This window comes from Acomys minous, assembly GCF_964271855.1.
Source record: "Acomys minous genome assembly, chromosome: 18".
NCBI lineage: Eukaryota > Metazoa > Chordata > Mammalia > Rodentia > Muridae > Acomys > Acomys minous.
Genome location: NC_140501.1, coordinates 51776178 through 51803466, shown reverse-complemented (window position 1 = coordinate 51803466; position 27289 = coordinate 51776178). Strand labels below are relative to the sequence as shown.

Sequence of the window (27289 nt, the reverse complement as noted above, 5' to 3'; positions counted from 1 at the left end):
TTTTCTTTAATAACCTTTAGAAATAGCATGATATTTTGCGATATTTTGTTGCTTCTTGCTTCTCTCTGGAAAGTTTTCTTCCTAGATATTTTTCCCAGATGCAGTTCTGGACAAATCTCTTCAAGCCCTCTTCAGTTTGTTATTTATCTTCTCCCCTGGTACTGGGACCCAAGTGGCTTCCTGAAATGATGTCAAAAAAACACGACTCTTCTAAAAAAATGTACTTTCTCTATTTTCACAAATAAATAACCATGAATAAGTATGAAATTCCCAGTTGCAAATAACTTTACCTCAAAAAAGCTCGAGACCATTTTCTGCCCATCAATTGTTTTCTTTCAGAGAGGTTTTCCTAATGTTGTATTTCTAATGTTTAAGCAACATTATTTATTTCTACTGTTTTAATTTCTAAGAGTTGTGTTTTAATCTGCAAACACACACATTTATTGTATCCCACCTTATGATTATGATGAACTACCTCACCTTTTTCTTTTGAGGAACACTTGCATTGTTATGTTTTGACATTTTCTTCTGTTTTCTACCTTGTCTCAGCTTCCTCTGAGCAACATTTTTTTTTGTGATTATTAATGTCTCTTCCACACTGCTTTTTAGTTGTTGCTGTTGCTGGTGGTGGTCGTGGTGCTTTTTTTGTTTGTTTTAAGGCAGGGTTTCTCTGTGTAGGCCTGGCTGTCCTGGAACCCACTGTGTAGACCAGGCTGCGCTTGTACTGAGAGATCTGCCTGCCTCTGCCTCCCTAGTGTTGGAATTAAAGGAGTGCACTACCAACATCTGGCTTCCATGTCATCTTTAATGTGTTTACTATCACTTTAATTAGACTCTCAGAGGAGGCTGGCTGAGATAAACTCAGTGTGTTGTTTTCCTTGTTCAATCAAGAGTTCATTCATAGGATTTCATATCAGTGAGAAAAATCTATATTATTCAATCAGTAGCATGGAGGTGATTATGAAACAAATTTGGATTTCTCTGTACCATTTATGAAAAATAAATTTTAACTTGAAAAATTAAAAAATTCACACATGTGTTAATTCAGTGTCCTAATTGTGAACATGTTTTAAGGACACCAAATAGTACAAAATATATAAAGGGAAGTTACTAGATTGGAACTTTAAAAGTCTAAAATTTCTGAATGACAAAATAAAACAACTTATAAGTGATTAGACATTCATTTCAATATAGATGATCAACATAGGATTTGTAAACTTGAAAGAAACGTCAATGAGTGACACAGAAAAAGAACCCAAATTTAAAAGACAGGAAAGAGTGGTTCATGAAAATGAAATATAAATGATAAACAAATGATTACAAATATAATTGATACTTTCTGATTAACACAGCATAGCTCTGTCCTAAGGGCTGTTTTTTTTTCCTTAAGGGCAATGCCAATAACTGACACAACACAGGATAGTGATTATTTTCTGGCCAAAGTATTTGGCTCAGCTTCCTGCAGAGCGAAATGCCAATCTAGTAATGGCAACTTAGCATAGCAATCTATTGAAGCTATTAAATGTTTAGTATGCCTAACAACAACAACAACAACATTCAATTTCTAGAGATTTTTGTTAGTAAATTATGTGTATACAATGGTTTTCATTACAAACTTATGTATTTGCTACTTTAGTGTGCATTGGTGTTTTCTGTGCAGGTATTTCTGTGTGAAGGTGTCAGGTTCCCTATAACTGAGGTTTCAGACAATTGTGAGCTGCCATGAGGGTTCTGGGAATAAAACCTGGGTCCTCTAGAAGAGAAACTGCTAAGCCATCTTGCCAATCATTACAAAATTATTAGCAGAAATGCTCTTTATAATAATAAATTATTATTATGGAATTACAATGTGATAAAATATAGTCTTTTTCTTTCTTTTCTTATTTGTTTATTTTTTGGTGGTATTGTGACTCAGGACGTTATACATATAAGCAGGCATCTCTAAGATTTTCTGCCCCTTCCTTTCTTTCCCTCCCCTCCCCTCCCCTCCCCTCCCTTCCCTTCCCCTTCTCTCCCCTTTCTTTCCCTCCCCTCCCCTCCTCTCCCCTTCCTTCCTTTCCCTCCACTCTCCTTCCTTCCTTTCCCTCCACTCTCCTGCCCTCCCCTTCTCTCCCCTTCCTTTCCCTCCCCTCCCCTTCCTTTCCCTCCCTTCTCCTCCCCTCCTCTCCCCTCCTCTCCCCCTCCTTTCACTCCCTTCCCCTCCCCTCCTCTCCCCTTCCTTTCCCTCCCCTTCCCTCCCCTTTCCTCCTTTCCTTTCTTAGGATCCTATTTCTTCGGATCCCTAAGATCCGTTAGATGCATTCCCAGCCCACTAGTCTTTAGTCTTTTAAGAACAATCGTTTAATTGAACACTTTTTGCCATAGGAAAATATTGGTTATATGGTGCAAATGAAACTAATAGAACTATAATTTTCCTATTAAAAAAATAAAACGACTCTGATGAGGAATAAAAGTATCTGTCCACATGCACAGAGGAAATATGTTGTCCTTACCACCATAACAAAATCTCTGACCAAGTATCTTAATGCAGAAGGGTTTATTCTGCCTCACAGTTTTGGAGACTCTCAGTCCATCATGGAAGGGAAAACATAGAGGAAGGAGTAAGTAGAGGGGTCTCTTCACACCTGCAAGGGTCAAGAAATAGCAAGCTCAGATTTGGAGGGAGACTAGGATATAGCCCTCAAAGGCCCTGCCCTGGAAAGATGACCCTCACCCAGAAGAGAGCTCAGCTGTGGATCAAGCATTCAGACACAGGAGCCCACAACAAAAGGTATTTCTAGAATATTCTACAAAGAAGTTCACGGAACACCACAGATTCTCTAGATTAAGGGCATTTGTCTCTAATGTATCATCACTTTTGGATTTTCTCTGAAATACGCATATTTCTTTTTAAATTAGCAGAGAAGCAAAATATTTTTTATTAAAAAGATACTTTATCTAAAATAGTACCACAGTATAAAACACTTAGGAATTAGCTGAAGAAGAAACATACTGAGTCTAAGTGAACAAACTTTAAGGGAAGGGTACATGGAAGATTTAGGTCAGGGCTCCATTGAGAAATACATGACTATAGGGGAAGTTACAGTTTTTAAACCGATCCTTTAGAGTGCATTCTGTTCTCTATTCATATTGAAATAGGTTATTTTTTTTCCCTTGTTTGTCATGAAGTCCTATGGGAACCTCAGAGTGAAAACGAAAATGTATTGTCTTTTTAGAGAACTTCAGAAGCGTAAAGAGAGCTCCAGCCTTAGCCTGGCATGGTGAACATGCTTATAATACTAACTCAGGAGCCTGTTGGGAGCCTGAGGGAGGAGGAGGAGTTCAAGGTCATCCTTCCCTACATAGCTAATTTCTAGACCAGCCTGGGATACTTGAGTTAGTTTTCTATTGTTATGATAAACCACCATACTAAAGGTTCTAGAAGGAAGGTTTTATTTGAGCTTACAGTCCCAAAGCCTAAGAGTCTATCACCATTATGGTCGATGAGCACAGCATGAGATAGCCCTGGTGGCAGAAACAGCGAGCTGAGAGTTGAACCAGACGCAGGGAAAGAGACCTGGGGATGGTACATGGCTTTTGAAGCCTCAAAGCTTGCCCTCCAAGGCAACACATCAGCCTCTCCAAACAGCACTCAAGAAAATGAGGGATGTCTTATTCAAGCCACCGCTGTCCGCCTTCCCACAGTTTTATTAGCATTGAACCTGGACCTCTGTGACTTCGGAAGCTGGGTTTACTCTGTTTCATCATAGGGTGGAATTATAAAGCTGGAGCTGAGCCTGTGAGCTAGGATTGGGTAGGAAGACAGAGCTTCGCACAGGAAGCAAGATCTGCCCTGGGCCTTGGAAAGGGGTCTGATATGGTCAGATAACAATTAATGAGGGACCCATTGAGAGCGGTGCCCCAAGAGGGCTTTATAACCTTCCCCAGCGCCATGTCTGCCTGCATGCCGCCATAGTTCCCGTTATGAGGCTAATGGACGAAATGTCTGAAACTGTAAACCAGCCCTAATGAAATGTTTTCTTTTATAAGGAGAGAATGGGGGCAGGGGAAGAACTTTATAGCTTTGATTAATTTCATCAGATAAGAAGAAAGATGGAAAATTAATGTCCATCTTCAGAAGTTATAATAATGAACAACAAAGTAAACTCGAAGAAAGTAGAATTCCATGGTTAACTGAAGAACAGACACTAATGGAGATGCCCATTCACTCCCCCCCCAAAAAAAGCAAACAAAAGATGAATAAACAAAGGTAATCAATAAAGGTAAAAGTCTATCCTTTGAAACTAAAGATGGAATTTGTAGGGGAGGTAAAACTTTTCAAGAAAATAAGAAAGCCTTAAATAAATACTATTATAAGTTGCAAAACATAATGTCAGCATGAAATATTAATATTTTTAAACTTATATAAAATGGGTAAATTCATAGAAAAGTTTACCTAACTACAACTAACTTAAAAAGAAATAAACATCTGGAAAAAAACATTTATTAAAGACATTTAGACAATGATTTAAAAAGAAATTACCCACACTAAAAGTGCTGACCCAGGGAATTTTATAGGATCAGGAAACACATGTAGAAAGACCCGTTCTAACAGTAAAAACATAATGCAGAGAAATGGTTCTTATTTTCATTCTGTGAGAACAGCATAATTTTCATTCCAGACATGGTTTGACATGATTCGGAGAAAGAACTATTACACTTACGAATAAAAACACAGCCCTCATAAATGGGAGATTTGAAAAATAAATTCAACAGTACTTGTAGACCATTAGAGTGGAACCAGTAAAGGCTTGACATGACAAAGCAAGTGGTTTTAATAACTTAAGAAACCAGGGCCAGGGGGTGTTAAGATGATGAAATGTATGTTTGAAAAAAGGAGAGGGAGACGAACAATGCGGATACTTTTGAGTGAGTGAGATTTATCCGGAGCTTTTCCGTGCTGCCCAGGGACGGGTCCATACCGCGGACGTTGTTCTTGATTCCCGTATAACTTAAAGGGAAACTTAAACACAATGTTCGGAGCCCTTGACGTCCTACGGATGAAGGAGGAGGACGTCCTCAAATTCCTTGCGGCAGGAACCCACTTAGGTGGCACCAACCTTGACTTTCAGATGGAACAATACACCTACAAAAGGAAGAGTGATGGTATCTACACCATAAATCTGAAGAGGACTGGGGAAAAGCTGTTGTTTGCAGCTTGGGCTGTGGTGGCCATTGAAAGCCCTGCTGACGTCAGCGTCATCTCCTCCAGAAACACTGAGCAGCGAACTGTGCTGAAGTTTGCCGCTGCCACTCCCATTGCTGGCAGCTTCACACTCCACACCTGGGACCTTCATCAACGAGATATCCAAGCAGCCTTCAGGAAGCCATGGCTTCTAGTGATGGCTGACCCCAGGGCTGACCACCAGCCCCTCACAGAGGCCTCTTAGGTCAACTTGCCCACCATCGCTCTGTACATCACAGATTCTCCTCTGTACTATGTGGACACTGCCATCCCATGCAACAGTAAGGGAGCTCACTCAGTGGGTCTGATGTGGTGAATGCTGGCCTGGGGAGTACTCTGCATGCGTGGCGCCATCGCCCGTGAGTACCCATGGGAGGTTATGCCTGACCTTTTTTTCTACAGAGACCCAAAGGAGATTGAGGAGGAGAAGAAGCAGGCTGCTGCTGAGAAGGAAGTGACCAAGGAAGAATTCCAGGGCGAAGGGACTGTGCCAGCTCCTGAGTTCACCGCTGCCAAGACAGAGTGGCAGACAGGTCTGAGGGTGTGCAGTTGCTCTCCTTACCCATCCAGAAGTTCCCTACTGGGGACTGGAACACCTAGCCGCTACTGAGCTAGCAGCTTCCACAGTGCAGGCCACCAAATGGTATGGAGCCTCTACTGAGTGGTCCTGAGCTGTTCTGCAGACTCCTAAGCAAAGAGGGGGGGGGCGGGAAACGTGGAAGGAAAATAAAGCTGAGGGAGGGAAAGAATTATCAGGGGGCTGGAGAGATGGCTCAGTGGTTAAGAGCACTGACTGCTCTTCCAAAGGTCCTGAGTTCAATTCCCAGCACCCACATGGTGGCTCACAAGCATCTATAATGTGATCTGATGCCCTCTTCTGGCTGCAGGTGTACATGCAGGCAGAGCACTGTATACATAATAAATTTAAAAAAAAAAAAAAGAATTATCAGGAGAGGGCACATGCCTTCTTTTGCCACCAGAAATTCTGATGAAATTCTGATCATGCATTCAGTGTTATATTAACACAGGAATGAACAACCCAGTTACAGAATAAACTAGAAGAACTAGAAATGGATTAGGAAAGAAAATTGGGATGGTTGATCAAAGGCATGCATATATATATATATATGCGAGTGAGCAAAGCAGTACGTGACATAAAAATGGGTGAAAGATGTAAACAGGCATTCCAGAACAGGATGTCACTGATCTGCATTTAAAGTTCATCATTAGCGATCTAGGGGACGTCAATCAAGGCCCAAAGGAAAGATCATTAAACACCCACTTAATTAACTAAAAACAACAAAACCAGCGCCAGAGAGAATATGAAGTTACACAGGTTCCATACACTGTTGTAGGAGTAAGCTGACAAATGCATTGTGGGAAAGCTATCTCTAAAGCTAAATATTCATGTGTCTTACGACCAATAACTTGACTCCCCAGCACACCCCAAGAGAAAATGTTGCACTTCTACAACATAAAGCATACACACCGTTCCCAATAACAAAAATCTGAGCTACTTAAAAAAATAGAAAGGTAAGCAAATAAACTGTGGTACATTCCTACAAGGAAGAGCACATTATGAATCTACAGATATAAATTACTATAAACATTATTATACATTTCAAAAGGCTTCCAAAATTACATTTGGTAGATACAGTTGTTATAAAATCAAAGCCAACAAAACTACATATGTGAAGAGATGGACACATGGGTTCCTACACTGGAAAAGGAAAGCCATGCCATGAGTCAACAACGGTGACATGATATCACGTGGTACACAATAGAATAGGAAGGGCCACAGGACTGATCGACTGTATGTGGGTCATATGTAACATCCTGACTTTCATTCTGAGCTGTAGTTTCAGAGATATTTGTTGCAGAATGGAAACCAATAAGTAAGTGTTGGGCCATGCAGGGATCCATGCTGAGGCTGTATCACAGACTAAAGACAATTACTAGTCCATTTAATCATAAATAAGGAAGAGCTAGGAGACTGTATAAGTCTGCGAAACAGCTGTACCCACAACTCTGAGATGAAGGAATCATACTATATCTGAACAAGTCGCCACTTGCCCATACCACACACTCACAATGTCCTCTGTGTGGCAGAGAATGTACATTTTCCACTGTGTTTAATGTGAATTCATTTGTTTGGATGTTTCAACAGATGCACAGCATGAAGGACTTTCAGTAGGGGAAGAACATAGTCACATTCAGAGAGCAGTTAAGACATTTAGCCTGACTTAAGTAATAGGAAGCCTCAATAAATAAAATTGACCAAAGGCAAAAGGTACTAATCCTGTGTAAAATCCAGATCATCATTCCAAGCAATGTGCCATATTCTTTTCTTTCTCCCTATCTTTCCATCCAGAGGGTGTGAAAGGTTTTCAGGGCATATACCCAAACTTCCCACTTACAGTATCCATCTACCCATCATCTATTCTCATCCACCCATCCATCCATCCATTCATCCATCTGTCCATCCAACCTCCATCCATCCACCCATCCTTCAACCCACCCATCCATCCATGCACCAGTCCCCCCTCCATCCATCCATCCATCCATCCATCCACCCATCCATCCATCCACTCATTTGTTCATCCACATATCCACCCATCTACTCACCAATCCATCCATCTATCCATCCACTCATCTACTCATCCATCCATCTGCTCATTTGTTCATCCACATATCCACCCATTCACTCACCCATCCATTCATCTATCCATCCATCCATCCATCCATCCATCCACCCACCCATCCATCCATCCACTCATCTGTTCATCCACATATCCACCCATTCACTCACCCATCCATTCATCTATCCATCCATCCATCCATCCATCCATCCACCCATCCACTCATCCATGTGCTCATTTGTTCATCCACATATCCACCCATCTACTCACCAATCCATCCATCTATCCATCCACTCATCTACTCATCCATCCATCTGCTCATTTGTTCATCCACATATCCACCCATTCACTCACCCATCCATTCATCTATCCATCCATCCATCCACTCATTTGTTCATCCACATATCCACCCATCTACTCACCAATCCATCCATCTATCCATCCACTCATCTACTCATCCATCCATCTGCTCATTTGTTCATCCACATATCCATCCATCCACCCACCCATCCATCCATCCACTCATCTGTTCATCCACATATCCACCCATTCACTCACCCATCCATTCATCTATCCATCCATCCATCCATCCATCCATCCACCCATCCACTCATCCATGTGCTCATTTGTTCACCCACATATCCACTCATCTATCATTTATACACCCACCCATCATTTATTTTATCCCATCTCAGTAAACACATGAGAGTCTTGACAAACAAGCCAGTTTCTTTCTTTTTTTTTTAATTATTATTTGAGCAGCGACTGCACATTTGAACGTATTTACCTCCTCTTGTTAATAGCATCATTCAATCACCGTTTAGTAGCTTCCAAGTGAGAAGATTAGAAGTGCCAAGGGAATTGCGCACTCTAACCAGGAAATGTGGGGTTTTTAGTTCAAACAGGATTTGAAGGAAGCTGGGAAGCAACAGCTGAGAAGATGAAAGATCAGATCAACGCCTCCCTTTGAAGTAAAGACTCCTCAGACTGTGAGAATAACAGTCTTCATTACTGCCAGAACTCCAAGTGGCTGCTCCTGCCACATGCTTTAGGACGTATCATAAAATCCATAAAAAATATCAACAAGATGCTTTCAAGTGACACAAAACAGCTAGAGTGCCCTATTTGCAGGGACACTGCTGTTTAAAGGCAATTTGCTGGATTGCTTTCCATCTGGGACCAAGGCAAGTGCCTTCCAATCTCCTGCTCTCTTTCCCTCTCTTTCTTGCTCCCTCCCTCCCACCCAGTCTCAAGTAGAAACTCGGGTTTTTAATGTTTCGTTTCTGCCTTCCTTTGAGGGCCACAAGGAGAAAATGAAGCTTTTCTTGGCTTGCTTCTCAACTCTCCTCAGAGATTCACAGACAAAAAGATTGCTTTGGGAAAATAATAATGCCAAATGAGCATTAAAATAATAAATGGGTTTTCTGGAAATTAGGTTCTCAGAGGTCATGCAATTAAAAGTTAGGAGGAAAACACACCTCGGGCTTGATTGGAGGAGACAACGGAGAGCCAGGGCAAATATTTCCACCACACTTAAAGTTCCAGTCAAGGTTTTAAGTGTGGGAGCAAGTTGATTAATCTATTTGCATACTTCCAGGGTTTGGTAACAAGCCAGGATGCAGCATAATTTCATAGCTCCGATTATTAATAATAATGTGGAAAGTGATTAGAATACTGAATATCCAGGGGTCACAGCTGGGCACCAGGCGGACATGAGTCAGCAAGGCAACATTATCTGAACAATAACAAACAAAGGCTTTTCTGACCTGAGATGTGTAGATGCCATCCGTTCCCATGATCCACCAGCCTTCACCATCCCAGCTAAGATCAAGGAGCTTGCTTCTAATAGACCATCTCCATATGGACTGCGAGGAAACTCAGGACTCGCGGCAAACAGACTGAGCATGCTTCCAGGGCTAAATTTATTCATACCTCCATCGGTAGATTCTTACATTATCTGCGAGTCTTCTCAGTGCTGTGATAAAATGTCTGAGAAAAGCAACTTACAGAAGGAAGGGTTTCTCTTGGCTCACAGTCCGAAGGCCCAGTCAGTCCGTCACAACAGGGAAGGGCACGAAGCAGCTGGTCACATAGTATTTGCGGTACATGCAGAAAAATATGCGTTTTCCCACCTTGATAAACTAACTCAGTGTAGGGACTCTAGCACAGAGGTTCCCTTGCCTACGGAATGCAGCTACCCCCAATGCACCGGGTCTCCTTACATCAATCAACAAGACAATCCCTTCAAAGACCACAGGCCAATCTGGTCTACAGAATTCCTTGTTCACATCCTCTTCCCAGATTGACAATTGAAACAACCAGCAAAAATACCTCTCCTTCAGAGGCCAAGTTCTGTCTGTTCCTCGCTATGCACCTCACTTCTCACTTGGCCGTTAGGCTCCCTGGTCCTGGCTCCTCTTGCATTCTATGTAGACTATTTTCTTTTCCTAGAACTGGCCATCTGATTCCTTCTTCCCACCCATTAGACATTTCCTCACAAACACAAGATGAACCTCTCGTTACCGTCTGAATATCTGTTTCTTTCTAAACTCATAAGCTGGCATCTCAACCCCCTCTCCAAGAATGTGGTCTTAGAAGGTGGAGTCTTTTAGAGGTGAATGCGTCATGAGTGTGGATCCTACACCATAGGATGAGACTAGCATCCTTATAAAAGGGGCCCAAGAGAGACTTCTCACTTCTCCTATGATGTAGGGACTGAGTAGAAGACAGTATCTACACAGTGGGGAAACAAGAGCCCATGAAGATACAGACTACCTCAGCCATTACCAGAGGTAAACTTGTCTCAGAAGTACAAATTCCAGTAGTTTAATAATTTACTAATTATGAATGAATTATTAATTTATTTCTCACATAAGACTTTATTGGTCCCTTTGGCTGGCAAGAACTGCTGGCCTAGCCTTCTACCCTGGCCACAGCTTTCTCTTCTGGAACCTCTCTCTTCTCACTGCCATCTTCCACCATTAACTCTCCTCCACCCTCAAACACCACTTAGCCACAGAGGCATAGAATTTGGGATATGCAAGACCCCTAAAAATAGCTTAGTTCATAACGTTCTGAAGTCAAGGCTCATGGACTTAGATACTTCGCCACTGTGAGAAAACTGTGATAGAAGAGACAGTTTGAAGCTGCTATGTGAGTTATCGCTCCTGGGTATTAGCAGTGTTCATTAGCAAACTGAAGTTTCTGAGAATTTTTCTTAAGAGGATGAGGTTAAAATATTAATTTTTTTATAACAAATGTATGCATTATAATATAAATCTGTGAAATAGATTGTGTGACCAATAAGGTCTTATGTGAGAAATAAATTAATAATTCATTCATAATTAGTAAATTATTAAACTATTGGCATTAGTGTTTCTGAGACAAGTTTACCTCTGGTTAATGTTCTATATGACTATTATTCCCTAATACTCTCTTTGGAAAATGATGATGCAAGCTTAAACCCTTCATTTTGTACAACATATTACTGAGACCCCCCAGAGTCTGCTGTTGTGGTTTGGCCAAGATCACCCAGTAACTATAGTGGAATGAAAAGAGATCCAGATTTCAGTTTGAGAACCATTTCTCTCGTGTAACCAGATATTTGACTATAGACAGCCAAATATCATTTAGAACATCAAGTCCTCACGTGTGAGGTGGGGACTCTGCTGACTCAGTCTCAGTGTTCTCATAACTGAGGTCACAATTAATCGATAATTTTATACTGAGGCACTGTATTGCACTTGGGCAATCAGGGCTATGTGCGTTTCCTCTAGACTACTAGCCCAGTGATCCGTGTCTTACCTCATCCTGGCTTCCAAGCTCTCCCTTCTGTTAGTCCCATCAGTCTTATGCCACCTTACCAACTGTATGTCATTTCATGTCTGTGTGGCTGTGTCATTTTCAAGATAGATAACGTACTTTCTACTTTCTTCATGGCTCCAAGCACAACGAGATGTACACAGGAAGTGCTTGTAAAGCAGTAAATTGATATTTTTCTAAGGCCATTAGAAAATGGTATTCAATATACAGAAAGAAAAAAATTAATTCCTAAGACAGTACTCAAGACAATCCAGTGCCCTAAAACAAGCAGAAGAAAATGAGATAATTTAAAAGTTTGACCTATGGAGTGAGGGAATCGAATGGAAGGGGATTTTTTTTTGTTGCTTTCTTTATGAAAATCTCTAATTGTATTTCATGAGAAGTCTTTGCAATGCGAACCCTCTATATATAGCTCTAAAATACTTTAAGTAAATATACATGAGCATATATATGTTCTATAAAAGACTCATGTTGACAGCTATAAATCCCAGGAGGACTAGAAAATATTGAGCTTTCTTGTTTCCTTGGGAAGACATGAGCAAATGTCTATTTATCTCAACTAGGAAACTAAGAATAGATGAGAGAAGTAAGTCCCCCCAAGTCCACCCTATTGAATCAATGAGTTTATTGGGGTTACTTACAGGAGCATGGTGACACAAGGGCAGAGGCATCACCAAAATACCATCCCAGCAAGGGTGGCAACCCACAGAAACCACATCTTCAGAGCTCCCTGCACAAGTGTTAGGCAGCTCAGTTGCTTAGAGTCTTCTCCCCACTCCCTTTATCTTCCATTCTTATATAGCCTTGGCAAGGGCCTTGTGAACCTTGCATGCTTAGCAGCTTTCTGAGACTTGTAAGTTTTGTTTACTTTCTGAGCCTTGTAAGTTTCTTCCCAGTTTCAGGGAAATAGCTCAAAATAATGACAAGGGAGACAGAGAAATAGACTGACTTGGGGAGAAGAGAAAAATCAGTGTTCTATGGTTAAGCACTCTCCAGTGTGTGCAAGGCTAGGTCTAAAAAAATATTTAGTCCGTATGTTACTTTTACACATATATGAATTATGTTGTTATGGGGAGAAGCGTTTGGTCCCAATTACCCAAAGCTTGTCTTGTCCCCCTTGGCACCCTGAACTGACATAAAGATGTAAGAGTAGAGCATAACCAGACAGAGTACCACTTGGATGGGAGGATTGGCTCAAAACCACATAGTATCCAGGCCCAAGGAAGAAGGGCTGGGCCACAGGCTGCCTTTTGACTCCAGGAGACAATACCCAACCCTGTCTCCTTACAGGCAGGCAGACGTCCCTGCAGCCCACACGGATCAGCTAGAGAGAAGCCGAGTTTCCTGAGGTGACAACGGTTCTGCTGTCTACACTTCAAGATTTCTATTCATAGAAAGTCACCTCCATGGCAAAGAGGTGAGAATGGGTGACAACAGCATTTACCATTCCTCTGCCTGACTACCTTGCTTCTAACCAGTAATCCTGCCCTACACTAAGTACTCTTACTCCAGTAGTTCAAAGTTGATCCGCATTGCAACATTCTGCCTTTGTGTGGGTAGAGGTGGAAATCACCTACTTCCTTCTAGGTCCACCAGCCTAGCAAAGTTTTTTTGTTCACTTGTAGATGGTACGCAATTCAGCGTGGTCCCCCAGGACCACCAGATTCCTGGAATTCCCAGCAATGGATAGAACTTTCCACAAGGTAACGAACCTACTTGTAATGTGTCCCAGGAGATGAGCAAGATCGTCCAGCAGCGGCTCTGAACCTGTGGGTAGCGACTCCCTTTGGGGGTTGAAGGACCCTTTCACTGGCATCACCTAAGACAATCAAAACCCACAGATATCTATATTATGGTTCATAGTAGTAATAAAATTATGATTATGGAGCAGCAATGAAAATAGTTTTATGGCCGGGGGTCACCACACCATGAGGAACTGCTATACAGGGTCGCAGCATTAGCAAGGTTGAGAACCACTGCCCTATAAGAACATGTTTCAAACAGACCAGCTGATATACCCGGCCCATTCTCTACCTCTTGGCACTGAGCAGAGAGGAGTCTGAAAGATGCCACCTTCTAGAAAAGGTGAAGTAAGATGACTCCAGCACCCAGAATTTTTCGGCTATCTGGACACTGGCGCTGAGGATCCTGGAATAAACTTAAAATATATTCACCAAAACAATGTGGCAAGCTAGTACAATGTTTAAAGGGGGTGCGATCACGAGCAGGATCAATTTCAGGCTAACTGGCTACTTTCAGTGGCAGTACATCTGACAAGAATGTTTTAGCTGGAGTTGGGGCTTAGAATTGTCAGAGTGAGGGATAGAGACTTACAGGTGAAGACTCTGAGCCTTAGAGTGTCACAGTACAAAGATGGAGGGAGGTCGCACAGCCATGCAGTGGCCATGCTCAGCCTGGACCCGGGTATCTGCCCCTCAGGGTGAGGTTAATAAAGCCAAAAGCAGGCTCTTCTGATGGATCCGGGGATATGCTGTTTGCTCTGCTTCTGGGCTAAAGGGCTACCTCACATACTTCAGGCTCTTCTGTCAGCCCCCAGACATGGAACATGAAAATGGATTTGTTCAAGGGGTAACCCTGAGATTCTAAGCCTTAGCACCTTTTAAAATGAGCAAGTGACACGGTGCAAGGTAAGATGCAACCTCTGCAAATGAATTAATTAGACTTTTCAAAAAGAGCAAGCCGGCACGCTGTGGTGTTTTATTACAGTTTTCTAAGTGGTAATAGAAAAAGAATCACTTGATTTTAAATTCTTTTCCCCAAGGTATATAAGAAATGTGGAAGACAGAGGCAGCACCACCACCACCACCACCACCACCCCCGTACAAAAATGAATTGTTACTCTTGCTCAAGAATCTGTGTTCTCAGAGCCCCTCAGACTCGCTTTGGGAAGTTGAAAGGGAGAAGAACATGTAAGGTGGAGAGCTCCAGCCATACCATAATCTAGAAGTGTGGCACATCCTTGGGTGGTGCTGTGCTTCCAAACTCTCGTGGCTAAGAAGGTTGAATCACACTCAAGGAAGACACTGAGCATGACCCTGGCACTACCTTCTGGGTAGCCTACCCTGTCTCCTTCCATAAGACACTTGGTCTTGGAAGTGTGTGATGATAATCTTGGTTGTCCATTTGACTGGACTGAGAGTCACTTAGATCCATTAGGCAAATTTGTGGGTGTGTCTACCGGAGCACTTTATGAGATGGCTTGCATGTGGGACAGCGCCTAAAGGAGAGAGCTGAGTGTGAGCAGCAGCCTCTGGTAGGCTGGGGGAACCAATGCAACAAAACATGAGAGTAGGAGGAAGCCCACTAGCTCAGGCTTGCTCTTTGCCTCTCTGCTTCCTGGCTGCCACAAGGTGAGTTGCTTTTCTCCACTACGGGTTCCCATCAACGGAGCCAAATGATCAAGGACGGAAAGCTCTGAACCTGTGAGCCAAGATGAACCGTCTGCCCCTTTATTTCCTTGAGTCTATTTGTCACAGTGGCTGAAAGCTAGCTAAGAAAGCCAGACCTGAGCCTAAGCACAGCATTCACATTAGAGAGAGAGAGAGAGAGAGAGAGAGAGAGAGAGAGAGTGTGTGTGTGTGTGTGTGTGTGTGTGTGTGTGTGTGTGTGTGTGTGTGTGTGTGTAACCTGAAGGTAGTTTGATTTTGTGTTTTTAGCATGCTGAGCCCTGTCATATCAGGTCCGGTGAGGAAGTCTCCACTGGTGGCATCACACAAGTTCTGAAAAAGCTTCAGATTTTGGGTCATTTCAGATTAAGGATGGCCAATCTTACATCCAGCCTGATAAATCTACCAAGGTGAGTAAGGCAGCCTGCCTTTCAGGGGGCAATGGCAGACTGTGTGATGGGGAGCCGAGCAGGAGGTTCGGGTGTGTAAGAAATGAGGAAGGCAGCATCAGCAGCAAGACATAGACACATGAGGACATATCTATATGCTGTCATCCCACAAGGTGCTAGGAAATACAACCAGAGATGAAAGCACTGGCTACCTATCACCTCACCCAGTCTCTCTCTTGATGCAGTCATACTCCTTTACCTGGGATCCCAAATGTAACTCAATGTGGGTCCAGAAGTCAGAGTCACAATTTGAGTCTTGACTTCATCGTGTGACCTTGGGCAAGTTTACTATTTACTCTCTGTGTGCCTCCCTGGCCTCATCTGTAAGGGGGCTGATGAGAATAGCCACCTCTTAGGTGTCTCGCTAGAACTCAGTGACTATATAGAGACAGCCTTCCTGATGGCGCCAGCATGAGAACTGTCCCTCTGTAGGCACAGGTGGCCCTCTGATTACAATAGAGTCTTGTCACCAACAGAAGATAGCATAACTTGGAAAATCATTAATACGCCTAGCCTATCAGGCAGCAAAGCTAACCATGGTGCACTCTCAACTACGCGCTATGTCTGCGAGCCCAGTGTCACCAGGACATATCACATGCCAATAATACCTCAAGAAAAGAAAAAAACACAATATTCTGTTTCTACTGAATGCCAACACTTTGGCACCATTGTGAAGTGGAAAATCTATAAAGGTAACCGTCAAAAGTCAGAAGCCATATGTGTCTGCATTGGACTGGCTGAAAAATTTGTAGAGCCTGACATATGAGAGAGGGCTGATTGAGACACTTGCAGGGGTTGTGTTTTAGAGGGACTTCAAGGGCATCTCATCAGGTCATGTGGCTACATTGTGGTCACAGGGACACATGGACACACACACACACACACACTCACACACACAAAACTCACACATCACCCAACACCTCTTTTGTACAAAGAGAAGGACGAGGAAGAAACTGAGCACACCAAAGATACTGGGAAAGGGGAAAAAAACTCTTCTGGAAGCAACTACATTTATCTGAAAGTAATTAGGTAAATTTTTACTGTGGGCACAAGAGAGAGCTTAAGAACTAAATGCAGCTCAATTGCTAAGGAAAAAGGTGTTTCGTTTTGCACAACTGAGTTTGTTTCTGCACGTTTCATGTCCATGAGCAGGAGCAAGAGATCTCGAAGTCTTTCCGATCCCCAATCCTGCAGCCCCTTCCTTTGACACTGACCTTATGCTCTAACTGCACTTCTCTTCTGCTGCCCCCCCCAACTGTGTCATGGTAGTGGACAGTGTCCCTCCTTTTCAGTCATAAAATGGGTCTGACATCTCTTCCTCTGGTCTCAATGAGCAAGAGGTCCTATAGAGCATTCAAGAATGGTGACCTTGAGGTCATGAGTAAAGTAAGCATGGTGGTACCAAACTTTATGAAAATGGGAGATGAAGACCAACTTGCCTTTCCTAGAGATTAGAGCCCTACCTATATTGTAGGGGGCTGTGATGCATACGTGAGGTAACATTTGTAAATTGCCAGAAATTAATGGCTAGAGGGCCATGGCATGATTATTCCTCTTCTTCTTTGGGGCAAGTTCTTTCGGTCAAACCCAAAGCTCACAGAGTCTCTTTTCTTCGGGGATAATTTTATACCTCTCAAGCCTAGAAATGCAGGTCACTTGCCATGTCCACCCAGGTCACTTGCCATGTCCACCCAGCATTTATGTGGTTCTAGAAATATGAAGTCTAGTTTCCTCACTTGGGTGGCAAACGTTTCAACCACTAAGCCCTATGCCAGCCATTTCGATTTTAAATAATAAAATAAATGGCTGGCATGATGACAAATACTTATAATCCCAGCACTCAGGAGACTGAGACAGGAAGATCCAAGATCTATGGGCTATATAATGAGACTGTGTTTCACAATAATGACAAGAAGAAGAAGAAGAAGAAGAAGAAGAAGAAGAAGAAGAAGAAGAAGAAGAAGGAGAAGGAGAAGGAGAAGGAGAAGGAGAAGGAGAAGGAGAAGGAGAAGGAGAAGGAGAAGGAGAAGAAGAATTAGTAGTAGTAGTAGTAGTAGTTGTTGTTGTTGTTGTTGTTGTTGTTGCTGCTGCTGCTGCTGCTGCTGCAAGTGCTCAGGAAAATACCATTCCTTTGTAATAGTTATTCCTTTGATTGTAAGCTTTCAGAGACTCTAAGACACAACCACCTATGGAGGTGTATAAAGACACCTCTGAGAAGACGAACTAACACTTGCCCCAATTGGGGAGGCTTGGGTAAACTGTGCTAGAAGGTTTTCCCCAGTAAAACTGCTGAGTTTTGGGAGAAGGTTCTGGAAGGATGTCAGAAATCCCACTGGTCAAGAGCATTGCACAATTACCCCAAGTTTTGGAGACTGTCCCTAACCATCTATTCTTTTTTGTTTTTTTAATCTCAAGTGATTCCATCATTCCCGCAAAGTCAGGTTCCTGCACACTATTAAGCCCCCTGCTTCTCGAAGTGTAGTCTTGGACACATAGAGACACCATCTTTCTGGGTCTCTAGGATGGGCCAAATCCTAGAGTCTCCCAAATCCGAATCTGCAGTGAAACACGGCCTCTGACACAGTCTCTACCTCTCAGACTTATATTGTGAGGCTTCACAGAGCCCACACACAACAGGACATGCTGGAGAATGTCCTGGCTGGCAATCAAGAGCTCCCCTATCTCTGGCTGCAAAAACTTTGGCAATCTCTAGACCTCAGTTTCCCCCCCTGGCAAAACAGGATTTGAGGCTAGACAATCCCCAGCTTCATTCTGAGTAGATACATGTGGCTTCCCTCCAGCTCAGCGTCAGCTTCATATGAGCCTCGGTCCCTTCCCCCATCCCCAGCTGGGATCCCCAGGGTGTCCTGCTGAGGAGTCCAACCCAGGAGCGACTGAATCTGGCAAGGGCTAAAAATTAATTCCCTTCAAATCAATAATTTGCAATTAAGCATGGAAGACACTAAAGCCAAGGGGGGCAGGCTTCTGGAAAGAGGACAGCTGAGCACTCCTTCACTGCCTTTGGAAAGGGGGGCGGGGCAAGCCCCAGCTCCAAGCAAACAAATGAACATTCCGTTCCATTGTTCAGGGGGAAAGCTTGCACAGGGACTAAGTGGTACTTGAGGAGTGAGAAGAAAAGATCAAGAGCTCATATCAGCAGGAGTCAATGCCAGGAGCTAATTTGGTTTCCACTGGGCTCTTTGCTTGTACACTTTGTGCAGCTCAGTGGCCCCATCCCAGGACTCCTGGGTGCTCTGAAGCCTCTGCGTGGCTTCACAGTGTGCTGGCTGCAGACAGCACCCACCCAGCTCCTGAAAGAATTGGAAACCTGCCGGGGTTCCCTCCCCACCCTCAGCAGCAAGTGTCAGACCAGCCTGGGCGAATGCCAGGCGGGCAGTGCCAACGTGGAGCACAGGAGATAGAAGCAGGCAGTCCCGCAGAGCCAGGATGGCACCGACAGTTGATGCTATACAGTGATAGCTTCAATCCAGGGCTCGGAGCCATCCTGTAGGTCTCTAGAGATGTGCAGGGAAATGCTGAGATTCTTGAAACAAAACTAAAGTGCGCTTAATTGTAGAAGTGAGTGAGTGCTGGGCAGGGCTGCCACGGGTGGGGTAGGGGTGGAGTGGGGGTGTGCATAGGGATAGGGTTAGGGATAAAAACAGTGAAGAAAGCAAGTGCTGCAGCTCAGAGGAGACAGGAAATTCAATGCATGGGGACTAGGAAACAAAACGCAGATCTTTTGCATTCCCCGAAAACCACAGGAAAATGAAGACAGGGAATACCAATTTTTTTTTCTTCCATAAGAGTTAACAAATGATTCATATGTGAGTCCTTATAAGTCAGTAAGACTCAAGAACAGAGATGGCAGGAGAAAGGAATAACATTTATTAAGACCTGCTGTAGGGACCTTGGAGGCGGTTCACTTGGTAGTGAGCCTTGCAAGCGTGAGGACCTGAGTTTAGGACCCAGAACCCAAGCAAATAGCTGGGCATGGTGGCGGCATAGGCTGGTAATGCCAGCGCTGAAAAGATGGTGCCAGACAGGTCCCTGCAACATCTGTGGGTCAACCTGTCTACACTATAATACAGGAGCCAAGCTAATGAGAGACCCTGTCTCAAAAAAGAAAGTGGACAGTGCCTGACAAACAACACCTGAGGTTGACGTGTGGCTGACCCCTGGCCTCTACAGTCACAAATACACACATGCACCTACAGAAGCACACACACACAGAGAGAGAGGTGGGGGGGAGAGAGAGACGCGTCCCCACGGTTATTACAGGGCCTGGTGGTCCACGGTAGATCTTCCTGAAATCTTCAGGGTACTTGAAGACAAACTTGACCATCACCCTTCTTCTCGAGGCAGGAATGCTTTTCAGGCAATTGCTTGTTCAATTCCAAAAACGCAAACCAAACCCTGCTCTTTATAAAGCATTCACTTAAACATGGAGATAAGACAGCAACAACAACAAAAACCAAGCAAGCAAGCAAGCAAGCAAGCAAGCAAACAAACAACAAAAACCATGTAAAGCAGAGCCTCTATTTATAATCTAGTCAGGAAAGCAAAACCCATGAAGGATAAAAAGGCTCAATACAACAAGTGTTAAGCATCAAATGGGTAGACCAGCCAGGACATTAAAGGCAGTTAAGAGTTAGAAGTCACTGGTACCATGAGTGTTGAAAGGAACCTTGAAAGAAAGCATGCTTTGAAAGGCACGAAGTGTGGGAAGGATACTCCAACAGGAGAGGGCAGCTAGGCAAAAGTCACAAAACTGAAGGGTACAGTGGACCTGCTGGCTGTGCAAGATCACATATACCCATTTTTTAAAAAATCATATTTGAATTTTTAAAAAGAAATAAAAAGGAAAATGTATGTTGTAGGAGGCTTATTGTAGATAAAAGGGAGATCATAGTTAAAGGCAAGGGCATAGGGGAGAGTCCAGAGTGGATGCGACTGAACTGTGCCGTGTGGGGAGAGGGAAGAGATGAGGACCAGGTACATCAGCCGAGAGGCCCAAAGGTTCAAAGAGAGTGGGTACCAAAAATGGTTGGATTATACAGTGAAGGGCAGCCCAGCCTCCTGGACTGGAGAAGTTTAGGGTAGGGTGTAGGGTATGCCAGCCAGGATGACCCTGTAATAGGCAGGGGCTGAGGGCTGCAGGGAGAACCTGGTGGCCAAGTCTGCTTTGATATATTAAATAGGCACCTAGCAATATCACAATAATCCTAAATGGAAAAAAAAAAAAGGCTGGCTTTGCAGACCCTGTGATTCAAATCTTTTCAACTCTGAAAGGATTTCTAACCCTAGAATATTCTTTAAAGGGACATAGGGAGACCCAGCCACTCCACAGTTACTTGCTTGTTTGCCCTGGGGTGGAGCATTGCAAGATATCTACAGCAGCTTGGTACACTGCTGAGATAGCTGCCTTCTCCAGGAGATGGGGTACCCGTGTCCAGTACCCAGCTGTACTCCCTTACTATGTGATGTGGAGCCCTAGGCTGAGTGTTTCACCAACTGTACCCAGCTGTAATCCCTCACTGTGTGATGTGGAGCCCTAGGCTGAGTGTTACACCAACTGTACCCAGCTGTAATCCCTCACTGTGTGATGTGGAGCCCTAGGCTGAGTGTTACACCAACTATGTTCTACCAGACCATGGCTACTGCTCCACTGTGCCCCAAAAGCTTGACTGAGAAAGCTCCAAGGCACTTTCTTCTAATTAACTGGAGTTGTTTCTCGAACCTCGAGACGTGAGTCACCTTCTCACCTTCCCAAACCCAAACCCAATAGGGAAGAAGAAAGAGATGGGACCAGAAGCCACAGCCCTCTGTGCTAACCTGCCATATCTCTCTTTTCTGAGTTGGGTGGAGAAGAAGGCGGTAAGGCCTGTCTGTTCTACAGCCTCTGCCTTCTAGAAAAGGAGAGATGTTCCATCTTCAAGGGGAAAGCCTGATATGGATTGCTTATACTCCAGAACATTCTAACAGACCCTGCTCTAGACAAAGCGTTGACTGGAACAGGTCACAGAAGACACAGGAACGCTGCCTTAGCATCCAGGCAGCCATGTTGTGAGGTGCATTGGTTAGCTCCATGCTCACTTCCAAAGCACTTTCTTCTTTGGCTTGTTTCTGCTACGGCTCATGCTGCTCCATCACAGATGTGAGATCTGAGACATATTTGCATGTTGAAATGAAAGTGGAGGAGCTCACAAAATTGGTTTATGTTTGAGACTGTGTGTCCCTGGATGAAATAGGCAAAAGAATCTGGAAACGAGACTCAAGCTGGTCACTGGAGCCCTACATCAGCACTTGGGGGAGAACTGAGTGCAGGTACACATCAGGGCAGAATTCTAGTATTTCTGCACACACAAACCAAACACAATGGTGACTGTTTCCTAACACAGTCCGTTAACAAGACCCAGCCTTCATGATGTCTGATACTCACCTGAAATACTCAACTCCCAAGCCATTGAGGAAAATGAGGGTTCTATGCAAATCCCACTCCCACTTCTGTGTCTGGCCCCCTTCTGTGACTGAAACCACAGAAACAGAGACACACAGACACACAGACATACAAACACAGACACACAGACACACACACCACACAAACACACACACAACACATATAACACACACACACATACACACACACACACACACACACACACACCAGCTTCACACAAATTAGATTGAGACATTTCTGGAAAAACAATCCCTGGTTCTGTTTCCATGGAAGCAATCTTATGTCCCCAGTGGCAGCAAATGGCAGGCAGCCGGCGGTAAGGGAGCCCCTGGGGCCGCTGTGGGCCTTCTCCTCTTTGCCAAGCCAGCAGAGTGGGCTATAGGAGAGTGGGAAGCAGGGCTGAGCCTCACCAACAAACCCAAGCCTCCAGGGAGACAGTGGACCCCAGCTGTGCCTCCTCTTTTGGGGCAAATGTACATCTGGGCATTCTGGGCACAGCTCCAGCCAATCAGCCAGGCTGATCCCCCCTCAGCTTACCACAAAAGGCTGCTCACTCAGAGCAGATGGCTGCTCTGAGCCTGAGCCTAAACCAAGATGGAGGCCACCCATGGGGCTTGGGCTGCAAAAACATTTGCTGCTCCAAGCAAATAACCCCTGGATTGGAGAATGTCCCTAACTTCCCTCAGATTCCAGAGTACCCTAATTGTGGTCCACGCTCTACTGATGGTACGTGGGACAAGGTGAGGCAGCTCACGGAAGAACACTCTTTAAGACATATTGGCTGCAATAGTGACTATGCCTATATTAGAGAAACCATGATGTGTGATTTCATGGGTAATTACAGTTCAGTTTAAAACCTAAGGAGGTGTTAGTGAAGTTTCTTTATTTGTTAAAATTAAATAAACCACAGAGTAGATATTTATAGATATGGACCAAAATGGAAATATGCACAAATAGGGCTGGTGAAATGGCTTAGCCAGTAAAGATGCTTGCCACCAACTCTGACTATGTGAGTTCAATCCCCAAGACCCACATGGTTAAAGGAAAGAACATATTTCTGAAATTGCCCTATGATGTCCCCATGTGCTCTATGGTAAACATATGTATGTACACACACACACACACACACACACACACACACACACACAGAGAGAGAGTAATAAAAAGTATATTTAAAAGAGTTAAAACTGAGTAGAAGTAAAACTTGAGAAATGTTAAAGTTCTTAGTGTCCTATTTTAGGGCTAGACAATTGTCAAAGCAAAAGGAAAAGTTCTGGAGGTGGCAGGGTCAAGATGGAAGCTCTGGACGGGGAGGGGATCCCACCAAATAAACTTTCTTAAGGACAATCATGGTGGTAAGTTCCCTTTTCCCATCTTACTCAGTCTCCAGTATGATCCCCAGGTCTTTGCCAATGCTCTTGGCAGCTATGCCAGCGTGGACACACACGTGACTGACTTCCAGTTCTAACCACGGTCCCTTCCCCTAAGTCAGTATAACAGCTACTTTTCTATTGCTGTGATAAAAGTACATGACCAAGGCAACCTGTAGATGACAGGGTTTATTTGGCTAATGGTTCTGGAGGGGTGTAAGTCCATGATGTCAGAATAATAGCTGAGCACTCACTCACATCTCAGACAACAAGCAGGAAGCAGAAGCTATGTGCCAGAGACAGCACATGGCTTTTGATAGCTCAAAATCTGCTCCCAGCGACATATTTTCTCGAGCCAGGCTACTCCTACTAAACCCATGCAAACACTATCACCCCCTGGTTTCCAAGTTTTCAGATGCTGAGGAATATGGGACACATCTCATTCAAACCGTTATATTCCACTCCCTAGATCCCATAGTCTCACAGCCATATCATAATGTAAAATGGATTTAGTCCAACTTCAAAAGTTCCCCAGCCTTTCACAGTATCAACATTATTTTAAAGAGAAAATTTTCCTCTGAGACTCCAGGTCATCTCTTAACTGTAACCCCTTGTAAAATCAAACTGCAAATTGCATAATTGTAGTGTACAATGGCACAAGATATACATTAATATTTCAGGAGGGAGGAATGGGTCATCATGAAGAAATATTGAACCTACGCAAGACCAAAACCTAGCAGTGCAAACTCCACGTCAAAGGGCTTAGATGCCTCCACCCTTCCAGCTTACTCCCTGCCTCTCTCTTGGGCTGATTGCACAGCCTATGTGTAGCTTTCCTTGAGGTTGATCCCCAAGACAATGCAGGGGTCACTGCCATAAGGTCATACAATGGCCTCTCCAGACCTCTTGCCCTCTCAGGGTCTTTATGTAGGGACTGCCCTGCTGCATACCTGGTCTCAGTGGCTCTCTGAAACCATGGAGGAAGAAGACTCTACAGCCCCTTCACTCAGATATCCTTCATGACGCTAAAGCCAGCACAATATGGACGAATGGCAGTGTCAAGTTCAGCTCCAAGGTTGGGGTAGAACCAGTACTCCCTTGAGTCCCATTTACAACAGCTTTTGTGTCTTTTCTAAGAGCAGAAAAATGCCTTAGGCCTTTTCCTTTCACAAGTTGGCAGCTTAGTGGGGTGGAGTCTTCCTTTCCCCCACCCCTAGGGCAGATATGGCCCTTCCTTCGTGGCTCTACTCTCCCTAACTAACAGTTGCAGCCAGTCTTTCAGTACCCTCCTTGGCAGTAACACTCATCTTGCCAGCATCCTTTTCTTTTCCAAACTGTACACTGTGTATTTCTTGCTACCCCACTCGTTCCTTTTCACTGTAGACTTGCATGAGAGTGATTACTAATGACCATGGGACAGAGCCAATATTAAGGCTGTCTTGAAATCTCCTCTTCCAAAGAAGTCGGTCCATTACTTTTAAATTTAGTCTCAGGCAAGTCCTTAGGGCAAGGTCAGAAAGCAGCCACATTCTTTGCCAAAATATTCACAAGAACAGTCTCTGACCCAGTTCCTAATATTGTTCCCTCTGAAACTGCTTAACCTGGGCCTCCGTGGTTCACATGACTCTCAGAGCTACTGTCTTCCCAGCTCCCAATATGGTGGTGCACTAAGCCCCGCCTGCAGCATTCAGGTGCCTTTCTAGTCTAAAATCCCAAAGTCTTCCCTATTCCTCTAAAACCAACATGACGTACAGCCAGGACGTACTACCATATCCCGCTCCCTGATACCAAGTTCTATCTCAGTTACTTTTCTATTGCTGTGATAAAACACCATGACCAAGGCAACTTACAGAAGAGGATTATTTGGTTTAGGGCTCCAAAGAGACAAGAGCTCACAGCTGTGGAGTAGAAGCAGCCAGCGGTTAGAGGCTGGAGCAGTGGCTGAGGGGGGCGGGGGTCACAACTCAAACCACAGCCAGGAAGCAGAGAGGATGCACTGAAAACAGGCTCTGGACGGTGACACCTCCTAAATCTACCCAAACAATGTCACCAACCAATCCGGACGCTTGAGAATATGGGGGAAACACCTCATTGAACCCACCACAGCCAGTGATCCTGGCAAGCCAGGCTACACAAAACCGAAGGCTGGCCAGCTCCTCTCACCTCACATGTCACTTGCGAAGAGAAGTCATCTCCTAGCCATGACCACATATCCCAAGGCCCCGGCGCACCCAACACACTGTGACAATAAAAGTAGAAAAGAGAGAGACCCTTCTACTCCTCGTCCCACCTCCACCCTGCGTCACGTGCTGTTCAGGACCGTAGAACAAGGTACCACCCACTGAGGGGCTCAATCATGGACTTCATCTACATGGATTTCCGGACTCAGACTGACAACATGCCAGGGTTCTAGTGATGCCTTCATTATGATTTCCCACCTCTCCACCTCTCTGCGCGTCCTTACGAAGCACAGAGACAGAGAGCTCTCCAGTGTCTCTTCTTGTAAGGACACAAATATTCTCACGAGGGCCCCATGTCACAGCCTCAGCTAAACCCACCCATCTTGCAAATGCTTCAGCTCCAGACACTATCACTATTCCGGGGTAGGCAAGGACGAGGGGAGGGGCGAGGACAAGGGGAGGGGCTAGGGGGCCTAGGAGAAAGGCGAGGGGAGGGTAGAGCTGCAATGTATCTGCTTCCGGAGAACATAACTCAGGTCACAGGAAGTAACTATCTGGACCAGTACAGCCATACGGAAAGAAAGCAAAGACCTGGACCGTGGAGGCCTCCTTGTAGACATTAACAGCAATAAAAGCAAAGGGACCGGTCTTGTGGTGCGTTGACGCTATGTGACTTCACCGCCAGATCTCCAAAGTCAGCGTTTCCTTCCCGCCTTATGCAGCATCCAGGCTGAAACTCGGAGGCCAAATGACCAGCAACTCGAGTGGCAGGAATAGCTCTAAACCCAGGTCTCTGAAATTCCAAAATATCGCCGCAGCTGCCTCAATCAAGCTCCACGCTCCTCCTCAAGCTCCACTGTGTCCTCTGCTGCCTCCTCAGACCCCTCCCTATTCCTCTGTGCGTGCGTGCATTCAGAGGCATCCCCCAGAGACCCCATCAACCTGAACCCCTGTAAAAGGCCACTTCCTCCTAACACACCCTGAACATCTGTGAAAACAATTTCTCCTCAAGCCCACAAATGAACCTCGTAATAAAAACTCACCGTCCAATATAGCCTTAACAAATGTCCTGATGGCATTTTAACTACTGGAGGGACCTGCTGATGTTTCCTCCCTAATTGCTCTGGGATGGTGCCTGCCACTGTTGGAGAGGCTATCTGTGAAACAGTGGGACTTTATTTTTCCAGGTCGGACAATTTCTTTGGTCTTCATCTCTCTAGATTAGACTATGTGGCTGCAATAGACCCCTGGTATCAAGTAGTTAGGTTTATTTTCCACCTACCAACAATCTATTCCAGGTTTAGGAGACTTTCGAGGCAGCTATCAACACCTTGTGGTGTTGATAAAAACATTCCAGCGGATTCCAATCTGACGGCTTCCAAGATTGACCATGGTGTAGACTAGACCACGGAGAGTTGTAGAGGAGCTCACACCACACTGTCCAAAGCCAGGCAGGGATCACCTGTGTTCTGGTGACAGGAGAGTTGGAGTCACAGCGGAAGCACAGACCCTCCAGGCTTTCTCCTGTGCACTTGGGTAGGAGGATGGAGCACCACCGGCAAAGAGGCTGAGGGGGTAAGAGCTCTGGGTTAGGAGCTCTGGGGTGAGAGTCTGAGGCTCTGGGACTTTATAGAAGGCACTTCCACCTCTCCCTGAGTGACAGGGTAAGAGGAACACTGCTTGTACCAGCCTCAAAGTGTTGCTGCAGCAGATAATTTAAATCAATGAATGTACTTGT

General features: G+C 44.5%; 1 long non-coding RNA gene across 1 annotated transcript; it reads right to left on the bottom strand.

The window, feature by feature from the left end:
- LOC311588908 lies at positions 1-27006 on the bottom strand. The gene is made up of 4 exons (XR_014776359.1): positions 26834-27006; positions 13402-13504; positions 2493-2624; positions 1-180 (listed from the first exon to the last, which is right to left on the bottom strand). It is a non-coding gene; the product is annotated as an uncharacterized lncRNA (long non-coding RNA).
- Positions 27007-27289: the final 283 nt, after the last annotated feature.